The sequence below is a fragment of the Cololabis saira genome, chromosome 22 (assembly GCF_033807715.1).
Source record: "Cololabis saira isolate AMF1-May2022 chromosome 22, fColSai1.1, whole genome shotgun sequence".
Lineage (NCBI taxonomy): Eukaryota > Metazoa > Chordata > Actinopteri > Beloniformes > Belonidae > Cololabis > Cololabis saira.
In genome coordinates, this window is record NC_084608.1 from 28,641,137 (window position 1) to 28,655,802 (window position 14,666).

Here is a 14,666-nt window from a genome sequence, read left to right on the forward strand (position 1 = left end):
CACCATAAAAGCTTCATTTGTGTGTTTCCAGACTCATTCATTAGAAAAATATCCCATTTTTATTACTTGACTTTATTTCATTTTATATCAGGTTTATATCAAAAACCTTGTAAAAATGAAACGAAACAAAAAAAATTGCTCATTAATTGCAATCAAGGCAAAATGTTTAACTGTATTGATTTGAGGTCACATCGTGCACCTCTCAGCTGACTTGTTCCACAGTTGGAATAATGACAGATATTTAGTGAACATCAGTTCTACTCGATGTGACCGAGTCCAGCGGGATCATACAAATGTTGGGATAAGTGCACGATTCCAGACGTGTCCACAAGCACAGAAACACAGCACTGAAACCAGAGACTCTGTTTCCAGTAGCTGGGAGGTTATTAGGGCCCGAGCACTGACAGTGCTTGTTCCTCGTTTTTTTTTTTCCTCTTTCTTCCGACAAAATGAGGGCCCTTTTGCCCCCCTAAACGTGCCACAAAAGTCACCAAATTTTGCACGCATGCCAGGCCTGGCGAAAAATTTGATATTTAATGGCTGTGGCAAAATGGCTCAACAGCGCCCCCTTGAAAACTTTGCGCCTCAAGCCCCACAATACGGTTTGACGTACATGCACGAAAATTGGTACACACCTGTATCATGTCACAACTTAAAGAAAAGTCTCTTGGCGCCATGGCCGAAACCGAACAGGAAGTCGGCCATTTTGAATTAATAGTGTAATTTTGCCGCAATTTATTGCCATTCCTTCAGCCGCTTCTTCGCCCGAACCGTAACGTGCACCCAGGTGTGTTCACATCAAAATGTGCGTCTCCATCCTGCGACGATGCACATTACTTTTCTCAGTCAGAAACGTTACCGTGGCGACAATAGACGCCAAAAAGCGCACACCCCTCCCCCCTTCATCTGATTGGTCCATATTTGATAGTTCCTACTTTCTGCCATAACTTTTGAATGGTTTGACATAAAGACTTGTGGTTGGTGTCATCGGACATGGTTTAGAGTCCTTAACCTTCATTGGTGTAAATTGGCTCCGCCCCTTCTTCTGATTGGTTGATATTTCATAGTTCCTATTTTCTGCCATAACTCTTGAATGGTTTGACATAGAGAGTCGTGGATGGTGTCATTTCTGATATGCTTATGAGGATAAGTTGAGTTCTATGTGAACAGCAAAGGCACTTTTTATAGTATTATTGACCTAGGAATGTGGGGGGAACCCGGGGGGGTGGCCATGAGTGCAAGGGCCCGTTCATCGCTACTTGCAGCTTTAATTCATGATTTTGTTTGCAGAACAATGACTCATTAAGATGCTTTAATGTCATATTAAAGTAGCTTTAACTAAGGTCAAATCAGCTTGATTTATAACATATTTAAACCAAATTTCCTCTCTGAGCAAAAGTTAATCTGATATAAACTGTCAGGTTAAAACATTAAACTGGAAACAAAAACCAATTAAAAATCAATTGTCTTTCATAGTAATTTAAAATGTCCTGAAGTGGATTGAGATGGTATTTGTGCTGCAGGCTTGCAAGCCCAGTAGCATGAAGCAGCTCAGTCATTCAGAGCTGCAACGGCTAATAATAACATTTAAAACTCACATTTGAACAAGAAGCAGAGGAAAGACCTCGTCACGTCCCCGTTCCCCTGCAGACGGCCGGCACCAGCTGCAGGCGTTGGATGGATATAACTGCAATAATCAAAGTGAGATGTGATGAAAGCGTGAGTCACCCTCGCTATGTCTGAGTAAGGAACATTTATCCCACCAGGGGAGTTTTTACCTGCCATTGTTTATGTAATAATTGCTCGGGGGTTTATGTGCTGGGTCTCTGGAAAGTGCCTAGAGACAACTTTTGTTGTATTAGACGCTATACAAATTGAATTGAATTGAATTGAATCTGCAGAGCACCTTCCAGACACCCGTCATAAAGGGGGTGCGTAGCTACAGATGGATGTCTCAGCCAAAGAAACCTGACTTGACAACAGAAGAAGGCTGTTTCTGAACTTTAAAAGCATTATCAGAGTAAATGTCAAGAGTGCCATGACCAGGAGAATGAAACAAGACGACTTCTGTCTTGTTTTCGTTACGTTTTAGAACAATTAGAGGACGGACAGATTTCAATGCCCTGCAGATGCAGGGCATGCTGACGACCCTTACTTTCTAACTTCAAAGCCAAGTCCATCTGTGTATCTGAAGTAAAACTCTGCTTTACTTTATGTCCCAGAATTTGCCACCAACTTGGAAATCTTAGCACGTTACATGATCACATGATTCATGTCTGACAGCGTAGCTTCAACCTCATCTGACCTGAGAGAAGATGCTGTGACCGTCGACAGGAGAAAAGTACGGCCTCCCTCCTCATAAACAAAGTGATGTAAGGTGAGCCGTGTCTTGGTTGCCCTGGATACCACACATCTTTCGATACCCAGGTCACTCCTTTGCCCCTGTGACACACATCAAAAACACACAAAAGATAGACTGTTAAATTAAATTCTCATTGTGATTTCAGTTTGGCACCAAATTATCACAAAAACAACATAATCTGGCAGCACATCACCCCCACCCTCATCCACCTCCACTGGCTACCCGTTAAGTTCCGCATTCGGTACAAACTCCTACTCACCTACAAATCCCTTCACACTCTGGCCCCCCAGTACCTGTCCGACCTCCTTCATCACCACACTCCCTCCCGGAACCTGCGGTCTTCAGGCGCTGGTCTGCTCTCCATCCCCCGGACCAGACTGAAGACCTTTGGGGACAGAGCCTTCAGTGTTGCTGCCCCCACCCTTTGGAACTCTCTCCCCGCTGTAATCCGTGACTCCCCTTCTCTGGACAGTTTCAAAACCCAACTCAAAACCCACCTTTTCACCCTGGCTTTTCCCCATTAGTGCCCCCCCCCCCCCTGTCGTTTTGTCCCGATGGTGTTTTGTTTTGTTTGTTCTTCCTTGGTTTTCCTTTTTCAAGGCATGCCTTGAAAAGGCCTATGATCTGTTAAGCGACCTTGGGTTCTTTGAAAGGCGCTATATAAATGCAAGTTATTATTATTATTATTATTATTATAATCGAGTAAAAACCATCAGTTTGCCACACATTCTGATTTTTGTTCAGACTGACACACTCTTCTTCACGCCTCATCTCCACTTGTCTAGAGGTGACTGATACCTCTCTGCTTTCTGTGTGTAGCAGCCAGATTTTTATTGGAGTAAAACAGAATCAAGGTCATCCTGGCGTTTAAGGGATTATTTCAGCAGCTCTACTAACATTTGCTCTGCTGTCTGACTCATCTTTAGCCGTCCTTAACTCATGGCATCAAAAAGACCCGAAATGTAAAGGAGGAATAAAGGTTTTGTGTAAAACGTATCCAGCCTCCTCTGGGGAGAAAGAAAGGTGCAGATCAGTGAACAGAGGAGACAGTTAAAACATTTCAATCATGAGGAAGGTATCAGAATATTCTCTTTGATTGAAGCAGGGTGACGACATTAGAAGAAAACCCTGCTTCTCGTCAGCCACGTCTCTCTTGAGATACTGAAGTGCCATTTCTTGTTTTACGTTACTGAGTCAGAAGTTTGTGACTCACTCAGAGGAGCCGCCACCCCTGTAAGGTCCCTCTCTCTCCTTTTGGTCCTTTTGGTCCTGACTGACAGCTACCTCGATGAAACAAAGATGAAACCCATCTTATATTTCTGATACAAACTTTATTTTGTGAAGTAGGTTTATAGCAAAAATATGAAATGTGGTGCAGCCTTCCAGTGGCAATGGAACCAGTTGGAGTTGAACTAAAACAATTGAGCGAAATGCAAATCAGTCTTCAGTGATGATGCAACTTGATTTAAATACCATCAGTCGGTAATATTAAAACAATAATGTGCACCTACAGATATTTAGATTGTCTGTTATCATGATTTTATTTCCACCTAAATTAGTTCTTAGCATCTTTCCGAAGCTGAGACGAGGCAGCGGGTTGTGTGTAATTTAAAAAGTTGGGTAAAGTGTTGCAAAGACTAAACATGCTGATACAGTATCTGAGGGGAAGTAGTGAAAGGAAAAGCGGGAGCAACGGTTTTTGTGAGGAAGAGAGGTCTGAATCAGGGTAGAAATGTCTCTGGACCCAGAGAGGAGCAAGAAAGTTTGATGAAGATGCTTTTACGTTGCTTCAACCTTTAACAAGTTATATAATAAAAACGATCCATGTAAACCTAAAGAGCCCAAGTCAGAAAAGTAATGTAACAAAGCACTGCAGAGAAAGTCAAATGTGTTTTATTAGGAATACAGGACTGTCTCAGAAAATTTGAATATTGTGATAAAGTCCTTTTATTTTCTGTAATGCAAAAATGTCATACATTCTGGATTCATTACAAATCAACTGAAATATTACAAGCCTTTTATTTTAATATTGCTGATCATGGTTTACAGCTTAAGAAAACTCCAATATCTTATCTCAAAAAATTTGAATATTCTGGGAATCTTAATCTTAAACTGTAAGCCATAATCAGCAATATTAAAATAATAAAAGGTTTGCAATATTTCAGTTGATTTGTAATGAATCCAGAATGTATGACATTTTTGTTTTTTTAATTGCATTACAGAAAATAAAGAACTTTATCACAATATTCTAATTTTCTGAGACAGTCCTGTACAATGATTACATTTCTAAGTCTGTGAGATTCAATGATGGTAAAAAAATAAAATTCAAAACAAAAATCAGTGCTTAAAAGTTGAAATATAACATGATTAAGCACCATTGTGGTCAGACACCTACTGGCATTTTGCAGACAGGTCTGAGGATAAAACAACACTGTCTAAAGAAACCAAAAGAGGAGAGAGGATGTAAGAATATAAAATATAAATGATTAGAAGAGTTATTTTCAGGACTACAAACCAAAAATGGAATATGGAAATCAGTCCTTACAGGAGCATTTTAAAATGTCCATTTGATCAGACATGAACTGCTTCAGTTCTTGGTGTATGACTCTCTGCCAGGGCTTGACGTGTCCTTTCTCTCTGTCATGTCCCAGCAGGCCTGTAACCTTCACAAGAAAGAGATATCCTGTAAAAAGCAGTCAGGTTCTGCTCCAGACTCCATGAAACTGCTCCCTCGGGAGAACTGTGTAAACCGTACAGACTTCTGAATATTTTACTGCAGGCTACAGGACTGCAAGAAAACTATGTTGGGTTTTAATTGCTGCTTTTAATGATGCTTTAAATGCTCAGCAGGCTAGGAACCAGACCAAATCCCCCCTGAGTCCTGGTGGCCCTGGTTGGTCCCTGCTGGGAAGGAAAGAGACTGGAATTGATGGGACATAATGTCACGTTTTACATAAATGTGTTGATGGATTTGTGTAAAACGTTGCCTCCACAGCAGTGAACTGGTTTAACTCATCACTGTTTGAGAGGCCGAGAGCTTGTTCTGCCGCTCGCTACGAAATAATAACACAAATATAAAAATAATGGCTGTACACACAAGACAAAACTAATTCAAAGTATTTCTCATGGTCACGGGTGGATGTATGTTTCCCTAAAGCACCTTTCAAACACGAGCGTAACTCAGTCACTCCACAGAATAAAAACAGCAGTATGTATAGTTTAGTCTTAAAAGCTGAGCGGGCGTCATTGTTACAGTACGTGTTCAGATCAAAAGCCAGTGATAAAGAAGATGAACTGGAAAACTAAAAGCTTTACATCCCATTCTGGGAGCTGAGCGCCCCTGTGGTCCAACACAACCTTGGTGGATAAGATCAGGGATTTTCTCCCTCCAGTTATTGAAATGACGAGAATAACTCTCATCGAGATATCACACAATGGCACGAAAGCCACGTATTCAGTCGGAGTTAAAGGGGAACTATTATGAAATACACGTTTTTTCTTGCTTTAACATTTATAAAGTGGTCTCCCCTCAGCCTGCCAACTCAGAGAAGGAGGAAAGCAACCAAATTCTGCCGCCCGAATGAGCCATCCAGTGTGATGTGGCTTCTACGAGCTGTTCAGATTCTGCTCCCGTCGTTACGTAACAACGGGATTGATTTACATCGCTTGGCCTCCAATGCGTGAAACCGCGCCCACAACTAACTCCGCCAGCCGGAGCTTCCGCCATTTTTCCGTAGCGGTGTATCGTGTCATTCAGGCAGCCAATCAGCACAGAGCCTCATTATCATAGCCCCGCCCACTCAGAATCCTGCATAGATAATGAGGTTAGAGAATAGGAAGATAAAGACATGGCTCAGAGGCTGAATTTCTAATTTATTTAGCAAAAACAATCAAAAGCTTGTTTTTAAGATATTCAAGGCCTGTTTAAAATAGGTATTAGATGCCATAATAGGTCCACTTTAAGATCAGGGCTGCATAATAGTTCATTAAATGGTTATTTTTCAAGTGCCAAACATTCACATCCTAATATGGAAACAATACATTTGGCCAGTCAGATGGACCCTTACTGCTTGAGATGGCAATTTAGCGCAGAAAGTGCCTTCTACATCTGCACAGCTCGCATTTTAGACTTATTATTATTTCGTTTATTTCGGCATGTTTATATAGACACATTTCATCTCCAGAACATTATACATTGCATACTCAGCACATGACGAAAAGGGTACGGGAGAAGCTGACGCTTATCAAAGTCCCGCCCCGTTCTATGTAAGATTCATGATCACATCAACAACAGAATTCAGTAAGATACATAGTTTACCACATAGCAATTTGTCTAATTTCATCCTTCATAGTCCAGATAGCATGTATGTTTGTACACGTGTCCAGTCCACTCATCCTGATCACCGTTCCTGTGATTTACTACTGTGTCCACTGTTCAGTTATTTTTATGTCCAAGCCTCTTTTTGCATGCAATCCACTTTGCAATGGAGGTGCGTGTGTCAATGCAGATTTTGATTAGTCGCCGTCCTCTGGCTCTCTAGCCGCCACAGCCTTTGCCCCCTCCGCTCGTACTGACTTCATCTCCTCCCGAGCTTTGGACACCTCCGACCATACACTGGTCAGTCTCCCCTGGATGTCAGCGAGGCCAGAGAGCAGCTTTGCCTGATCAGCTCTCACTTTTCTCAACTTTTGTAGCATCCAGACCCCGCCAAGCCCTAGGATCACCAGGCCCACCGTCATGCCCGTGAATATATAGACGTCCTCCACGTCTTCTATATCCAGCACCCCAAGACACACCACTTTCCATTTATTCCAACTGTCCATGGTGTATCCCGCCAAGAATGTCCCATCTGGACAGGCCGGTTCCCTTGTCCCAGCACGCCGTGTAGAAAAAATCTTGTCAATAGCATTTACTGACCAGTTCAGAATCTCCATTCTTGATTTTATGTTCTGCTTGGTCGTGATATCTGCTGTGCTGTGATAGAGCTCAATGTCACACACACACATTTTATAGTGACTTTGTTTTGTTTCCATGTTTTGTTTCCATGCCAGGTGTTCCAGTGCTGAATTTCCCACATTGCCATTGTTTTGTACACATAGCCAGACATTGCCATTCCTGTACCTAGTTTTGATATTCCTTCCATAACAGCTTCTTTAACTCATGTTTGAAAACAGTTAAATTTCTTGCTAACTTTAATTCATTGTTTAGGCTATTCCACATTTTCACACCAGCTACTGACAAACTATGGCTTCCCATCGTTGTCCTTATCTTTTTCTGTTTAAACTGCAGCAAGCTGCGCATGCTGTGAGGACCTTGACTAAGAGTGAACAATTTCTGAACATTTACTGGTAATGCCGCCTGTGTTGCTTTGTAAATTGTTTGTAGCATCTGAAAATGAAGTATCTCTCTCAGTTTTAGATATTTCGTCTTTATGAACAGTTCGTTCGTATGTGCCCTGGCTGGGACAGAATGAATGATGCGAAGCGCTTTTTTTTGCAATTTAAATATTGGTTCTGTAATGCCCTTGTAAGTGAAACCCCAATTTTCTACACAGTACCTCATATGTGGGACTATTAGTGCCGAATATATGGTCTTAAGCGAGTTTAAATTGAGAGATTTCTGCAATTTCCACAGAATAGACACACTCCTTGCCATCTTATTTTGAATTATTTTTACATGTGGTCGCCATGTCAAGAGGTCATCCACTAATATACCCAGAACCTTATGTTCCCTCACTCTTTCTATATTGTTTCCATTAACTTGCAAGTTTATGCTTTTCTTTACATTATTTCTCCCAAATAACATGAATTTGGTCTTTGCCAGATTTAGTGATAATTTGTTTATATTAAACCATGTATTTAGTTTTGTCATTTCTCTGTTAATCGCTTTTTCCAGTATATTCAAGTCGTTTCCTGAGCAGAAAATATTTGTATCATCAGCAAATAAAATAAGTTTTAATACATACAACCTTATACAATTATGTTGTGTTCATTTGGTAGAAGCATGAGACACCCAACTAGATGCTCTGATGGACAGAAATGTTAATTTAATTTTATGTTTAAAATAGGTATTAGATGCCGTAATAGGTCCCCTTTAAATAAAGACACCGACTGTTTTCACTTCCACCTCTCAATCCTTCATTAGACGGATCCAACTATCCCTGCAGAATATTTTACTGCCAAATTACACCAAACGACAAAAAAAAGTATTTTCTGACCAGCACAACATTCCTTATTCTGTATTGATTTCTTCTTAATAAGCAATTCTGTTATTTAAAAATAATGTACACATTGTAAAACATCCCATATCATTAGCAACCCCTTACCTTGAATGTCATTAAATATACCTTTTAAACAGAGTTGAACAAAATATTAAAAAATATATATAATATCTGAAAATATTATAATTTCCAAAATGTATATGTATATACAACCTCTGTTCATCTACTAATGATTCTAACTGGAACTGCTTCAACAGTGTTTTGGTCCCTAACAAAAGCTTACACTCGTGGTCTTTTGGCATTAGTATCATGATTTACATCCCAGCCACGTCTTCCTTGTGACCTTCTGACTCATAAATCTTCATCAGCTTACTTAAGTTAAAATCAACCAAGATCCTTGATATACAGCCCTCTGCCCTGTCTTAGTGACATCTGGCTCGAACATCTGGCTCCCTCTGCTGAAAACATCCTCAGTATGAACAACTGGTATTAGATGGCTTCTTCCCCAACCTGTAAAAATAAGACAGTGATTTGGCCTCTGTCTTCCTCCATCAGACATATTTCTCAGCAACAGAAGCAGGTGATAAATTATATTGAATTATGTGATGCAGAGGAAGCTTTCCGCTGTAGAAAGACGGCTTAAACCCGGTGAGAACCACAAAATAGAAAATTGTGACGTTGTAATAGGACAGCATCTCTACCCTCTAAAACAGCCTGCAGCCAAACATCTGGAGTCCCTCATCACCACGAGGCCCTTCAGTCAGCTCTGATATGACGACTTAAGAAGCTTTTCTGACTTCTGCACAGATATCCCCAGGATCTCCAGGAGCGTAACACGGGGACTTTGTCTGGCTTTACTGAGCAATCTTTACCCTGTGACCGAACGGGCGTGGCTTAGTCATAATTCACGCCGCATCAGCCTTCCAAGAACAGGATTGTATTTTTTCCATGCATGGAAAACGGTAATTCCAAAAAGTATAAACTTGGTATATTGCTGTACTCAGTACTCGAGTTGTAAAAAACAATCAGGGGGGATGGTGGATTTTATCATATGGGGACAGATAATTTGTGCTGATTACAAATAATATAATATATTACAAATAATAGCACTGACCAAAACAGCTGCAGAAATACTGCAGGAATGACATAGCAGCAGTTAAATGCAGCCTTCTGTAAGCTTTAAATATCCACTGGGCTTACATCTAATACATCAAAACACAACAATAAAAAACAGTTTTCTGAACTTATCAATATTCTGTCCTTCACAGGATAAGTAAAATGGATCACTGCAAAAACTCAAAATCTTAACAAGAATATTTGTCTTATTTCTAGTTAAAATGTCTCATTTTAGTAAAAAAAATCTCATTACACTTAAAACAAGACTCATCCCTGGAAGATTTTTTTGCTTGTAATAAGAAGATAAATCTTGTCCCACTACTTATTTCAAGTGAAAATTTACTTGAAACAGGTGAAAATTGTCAAATAAGTTATTTTTCTGGTGATGACTCTAAATGTTGAAATAGCAGTAAAACCACATTCATTGATGAAATGACATAAGGGATGGAAAGGAGGGATGGCAGTTTTACAGGGGGGGATGATTTTGACCATTTTTATTTCAGGGGGGATGCCGTCCCCCCTCAACTCGAGTACTGGCTGTACTTATACTTCTAAGAGTACATAGTGATGTATGGCAGTGGTGTCAAGGTAGTAGGACTCACCTGTCCATCAGACCCATCCACCTGAAAACAGAGAAGAAAGCCGGGGTTCACCGTCCTGATGTTGTGGCTCTTTAATTTTACACTCCTTGACTGAATTGCTATAATCTGGATGTGAGCCTGGTGAGTGAACACAGAAATAATAATATTCTGTGTTACTGGCTGAAATGACAGTATGAAACACCAGCATAATTATCATTGCTGATGATGTAAAGATGGTTCATTATCCAGTCAAATGGGCAGTGAACACATCTCACCTTGGGTCCTGGTTGTCCGCTCACACCAGGCTCTCCCTATTAACAAGCAAATGAAATATAATAACATCACATTAGCTTCAGCGTTCACCCGAGACACACGCTTGCTCACGGTTGGCATTAAAAAGCAGAGCGGCTCCTGCAACAAAGACTTGTTTACACTCCAGCCTTTCGGCTCCATCAGTCCGCAGGGTCGGCTCGTTAAGAGCTCGGATCTTTGTGCTCCATGGTTTCTTGGTTTGTAATTGTTTTTGCTAACGGACCCAAGAGGCTCGCCCAAGGGAAATCAGAGTGGGATCATGGTAAAGGCAGCATGGTGGAAATCACACACATGCAGGAGCCAAGTCAAAGCTGGCATCCATGTATTTCAATCAGATAATCAGTTCAGTGTTTACACCACCAGAAATGTTCAAACCAGGAACGTAACAGTTAACAAGTGACCTTAAAGTGAGAGAAGCATCTTGAATGTGTGAGTCAGGGTACATTAGCTTCACCTTGTCTCCCTTCTCCCCAGCAGACTCTGGCTCGCCATCTTTTGCATTGATTCCCTGCAAAAGAGGAAAAACTGTAGGCTACTCATATTGTAGCTACATATTTAGCTGGTAAACAAAAAACATACTACAGAGCAGGGTTTTCCTAACTGTTGCTGCATATTTTCCTGCAAAGCCGTATTTAAGCCTGTAAAGAGCTGAGAAATCAAAGCGTATGGGGTGACAAGACATGAATTGAATATTTAATTGTCACAAAACAACTGGAAACAGTAAATAGACCACAAATACAGTTATAATTTAAAAGAGAAGACACATTTCTCTATTATTAGTATTAGGGCCACTTAAAAAAAATAAAAAGAATTCTGAGAAAAAAGTCAGAATTCTGACTTTAATCTCAGAATTCTGACTTTTTTCTCAGAATTCTGAGAAAAAAGTCAGAATTCTGAGAAAAAAGTCAGAATTCTGACTTTTTTCTCAGAATTCTTTTTATTTTTTTTAACTTTGCCCGTAGGTGTGAGCATGAGTGTGGTTGTGAGCATGGTTTGTGTGTTTATATGTGGCCCTGTGATGGACTGGTGACCTGTCCAGGGTGTAACCCCTGCCTCTCACCTGAAATGAGCTGGGATAGGCTCCAGCAGACCCCCGTGACCCCGCAAGGGATAAAGCGGGTATAGATAATGGATGGATTCTGACTTTTTTCTCAGAATTCTGAGATTAAAGTCAGAATTCTGAGAAAAAAGTCAGAATTCTGACTTTAATCTCAGAATTCTGAGAAAAAAGTCAGAATTCTGAGAAAAAAGTCAGAATTCTGACTTTAATCTCAGAATTCTGAGAAAAAAGTCAGAATTCTAATAATAATAATAATGACTTGGATTTATATAGCGCCCTTCTAGGCACCCAGAGCGCTTTACAGAAATCATTATTCATTCATACACATTCTCTCCAGTGGTGGTAGCTACATTTGTAGCCGCAGACTGACTGAAGCGTGGCTGCCATATCGCGCCTAACGGCCCCTCCGACCACCACCAACATTCATACACATACAAACACATTCACACGGGGCAAGTTGGGTAAGGTGTCTTGCCCAAGGACACTACGACAGCAAACTGGGACAGAGCGGGATTCGAACCGCCGACCTTCGGATCATTGGACGACCCGCTCTACCACCTGAGCTACTGCCGCCCGACTTTCTGACTTTTTTCTCAGAATTCTGACTTTTTTCTCAGAATTCTTTTTATTTTTTTTAAGTGGCCCTAATACTCTTCCGTACTCTCAAACAACGCTACGACTGGAAACCATATTAAAGATTTAGTTTTTATCTACGTAGTTTCTGCCAAAAGGCCATCTGGACAAGAATGAAGGTGCCTTTTTGTTGAAAATGGTAACAATTCTGCATTTGATTTTACAAAAATCTCCAACAAAATAGACAGATCCAACGATCCCTGCAGAACATTTTACTGCCAAATTACACCAAACGACCAAAAAAACATATTTTCTGACCGGCACAACATTGCTTATTCTGTATTGATTTCTTCTTAATTAGCAATTCTGTTATTTTAAAAAAACGTACACATTGTAAAACATCCCATATTATTAGCAACCTTTACCTTGTTATTGTCATTAAATATACTTATTAAACAAAAATAGCTGAACAATATTTAAAAAAAATACTATTTCTACAGTTGTTCACTTAGCCAAGAACATCATTCAGACATCTGAAAATATAAATTATATTTTCCAAAATGTATATACTGACCTCTTTTCATCTAAAAACAGACCAAATGATTCTAACTCACACTTCTTGCTTCAACTGTGTTTTGGTCCCTAACAAGAGACATTCAAGGGCCAAATTCCCTTTAATAAAAATATTGTCTATATAACACCCCTGCCAACAAAGTTAGAAATTAATAATGCAGAAAAAGAGGGACCAAGGAGGCCAGAGTGAGCAGCAAGAGAATGTGTGAGCAGAGGCCCTCTGAAAAAGAAACGTCTTAAGGATAGATTTAAAGGTGGAGATGATGTGCCATAAGGTGGTGGTTCTAACAGAAAAATGCTGGTCTCCCGTTGTCACCAAAGTGGATGTGGGGATGTTAGAAGGGCCGACCTGTGGATCTCAGTGGTCAGGAGGGCACAGACCGGGTCTATCAGAGACGCTTAGAAGGTGATCAGTAGGATTCTGAAAAAAAAGCAAACTATAACAGGAAGCCATTACAGGACAGACACGGTCATATTTTATAGCACCGGTAATTAGCCCTGAGCAGTGGGTCAGTGGTCAGCTTAACGAGAGCTGCTCGCAGTGCTCTGGAGCCAGACTGAAGCTTGATGGAAATACTGCTTTCTTTCATTAGTACCCACTGTGCAGAGATCACTTTCTCCAAAGCTTTAGATCGAAAGAATAATCTGGAAATAGGTCTGCAGTTAGTTAATCAAAGATGTGGGGTCCAAATTTCTGCAGCAGTATGTGCACAAGTGCATGCTTAAAAAATCCAGAGGCTGTTGAAACTGTGTAAAAGTGTCAGAATTAACATGCTGAAAAGAAATTCTGCAAGAATCAGGCTAGATTTGAAATCTGATATTCCACTTTATTTATAAACTAATCATCAGTTCAGAATCAGATTCTTGAAAAGATGCTGGGAAACCATCTCTTTGTTACTGGATATCAGTTGTGCAAAGTAAGCTGACTTGCATAAGCATTTGATTCTTCACATGCTAACTCAGATTTGCTGATAATTGATGGACCTGACTTTTTTTTTATTTTTGTTTCCTGATTATAAGCAAGTTTAGTCAAGGATGGACAGACAATAAAATGGTCATTATACTATTGCAATAGTGAGACAATTGCAATGATTTACCACAACAAATCATTCACTTCCATCTGACCCTGACCCTCTTCCACTATCACACCATCTAGATGCTTGTCATCTTTGAACCTTCTCTTTGGTCTTCCTCTTTGCTGCCTGCCAGCATTTCCTTGCTCAGCATCCTTCTACCAAAATACCCATTCACCTTCCTCTGCACATGTCCAAACTATCTTAATTCAGCCTTCTTAACTTAAAACAGCCCACTTGTGATCTCCCTCTGTGTTCTTTTCTAATTCTGTCCATCCTCATCGCTCCTAAAGAGAACCTCAGCATCGTTAGCGCTATTATTTCCAGCTCTATCTCCTGTCTTTCCAGGTGATCATTGCCACCGTCTCTGGATCATAAAACATAGCTGGCCTCGCCACCATCAAATAGACCTTTGCTTTGGCTCTTGCTGCTACTCTCTCGTCACACATCTCTCTAATGACACAGGAGGGGAAACATGCTTAACCTTATTTACTTGCAGAAACCTTAAGTATGGGTATAAAACATCTCCTCCTCCACATCTGGGGCAGTCTAACCACATCTCCCTGTTCGTCCCTGCAGCATTTACAAGAGAAAAAAATAAATAAACAGAAATCCTGGCAACATTACCTGAATATTTGCAAAACAAAAATATCTGACTTAAACGGCTGTCTTAGAAACATGAAAAAAAACTAATGATATATATTTCATACAGGTTGATTATCTTATTTTGTTACCCACATGCTTGCATAAAAAAGCTGAAACCAGGACTTAGGAATTTATTTCATCCTATTTCCT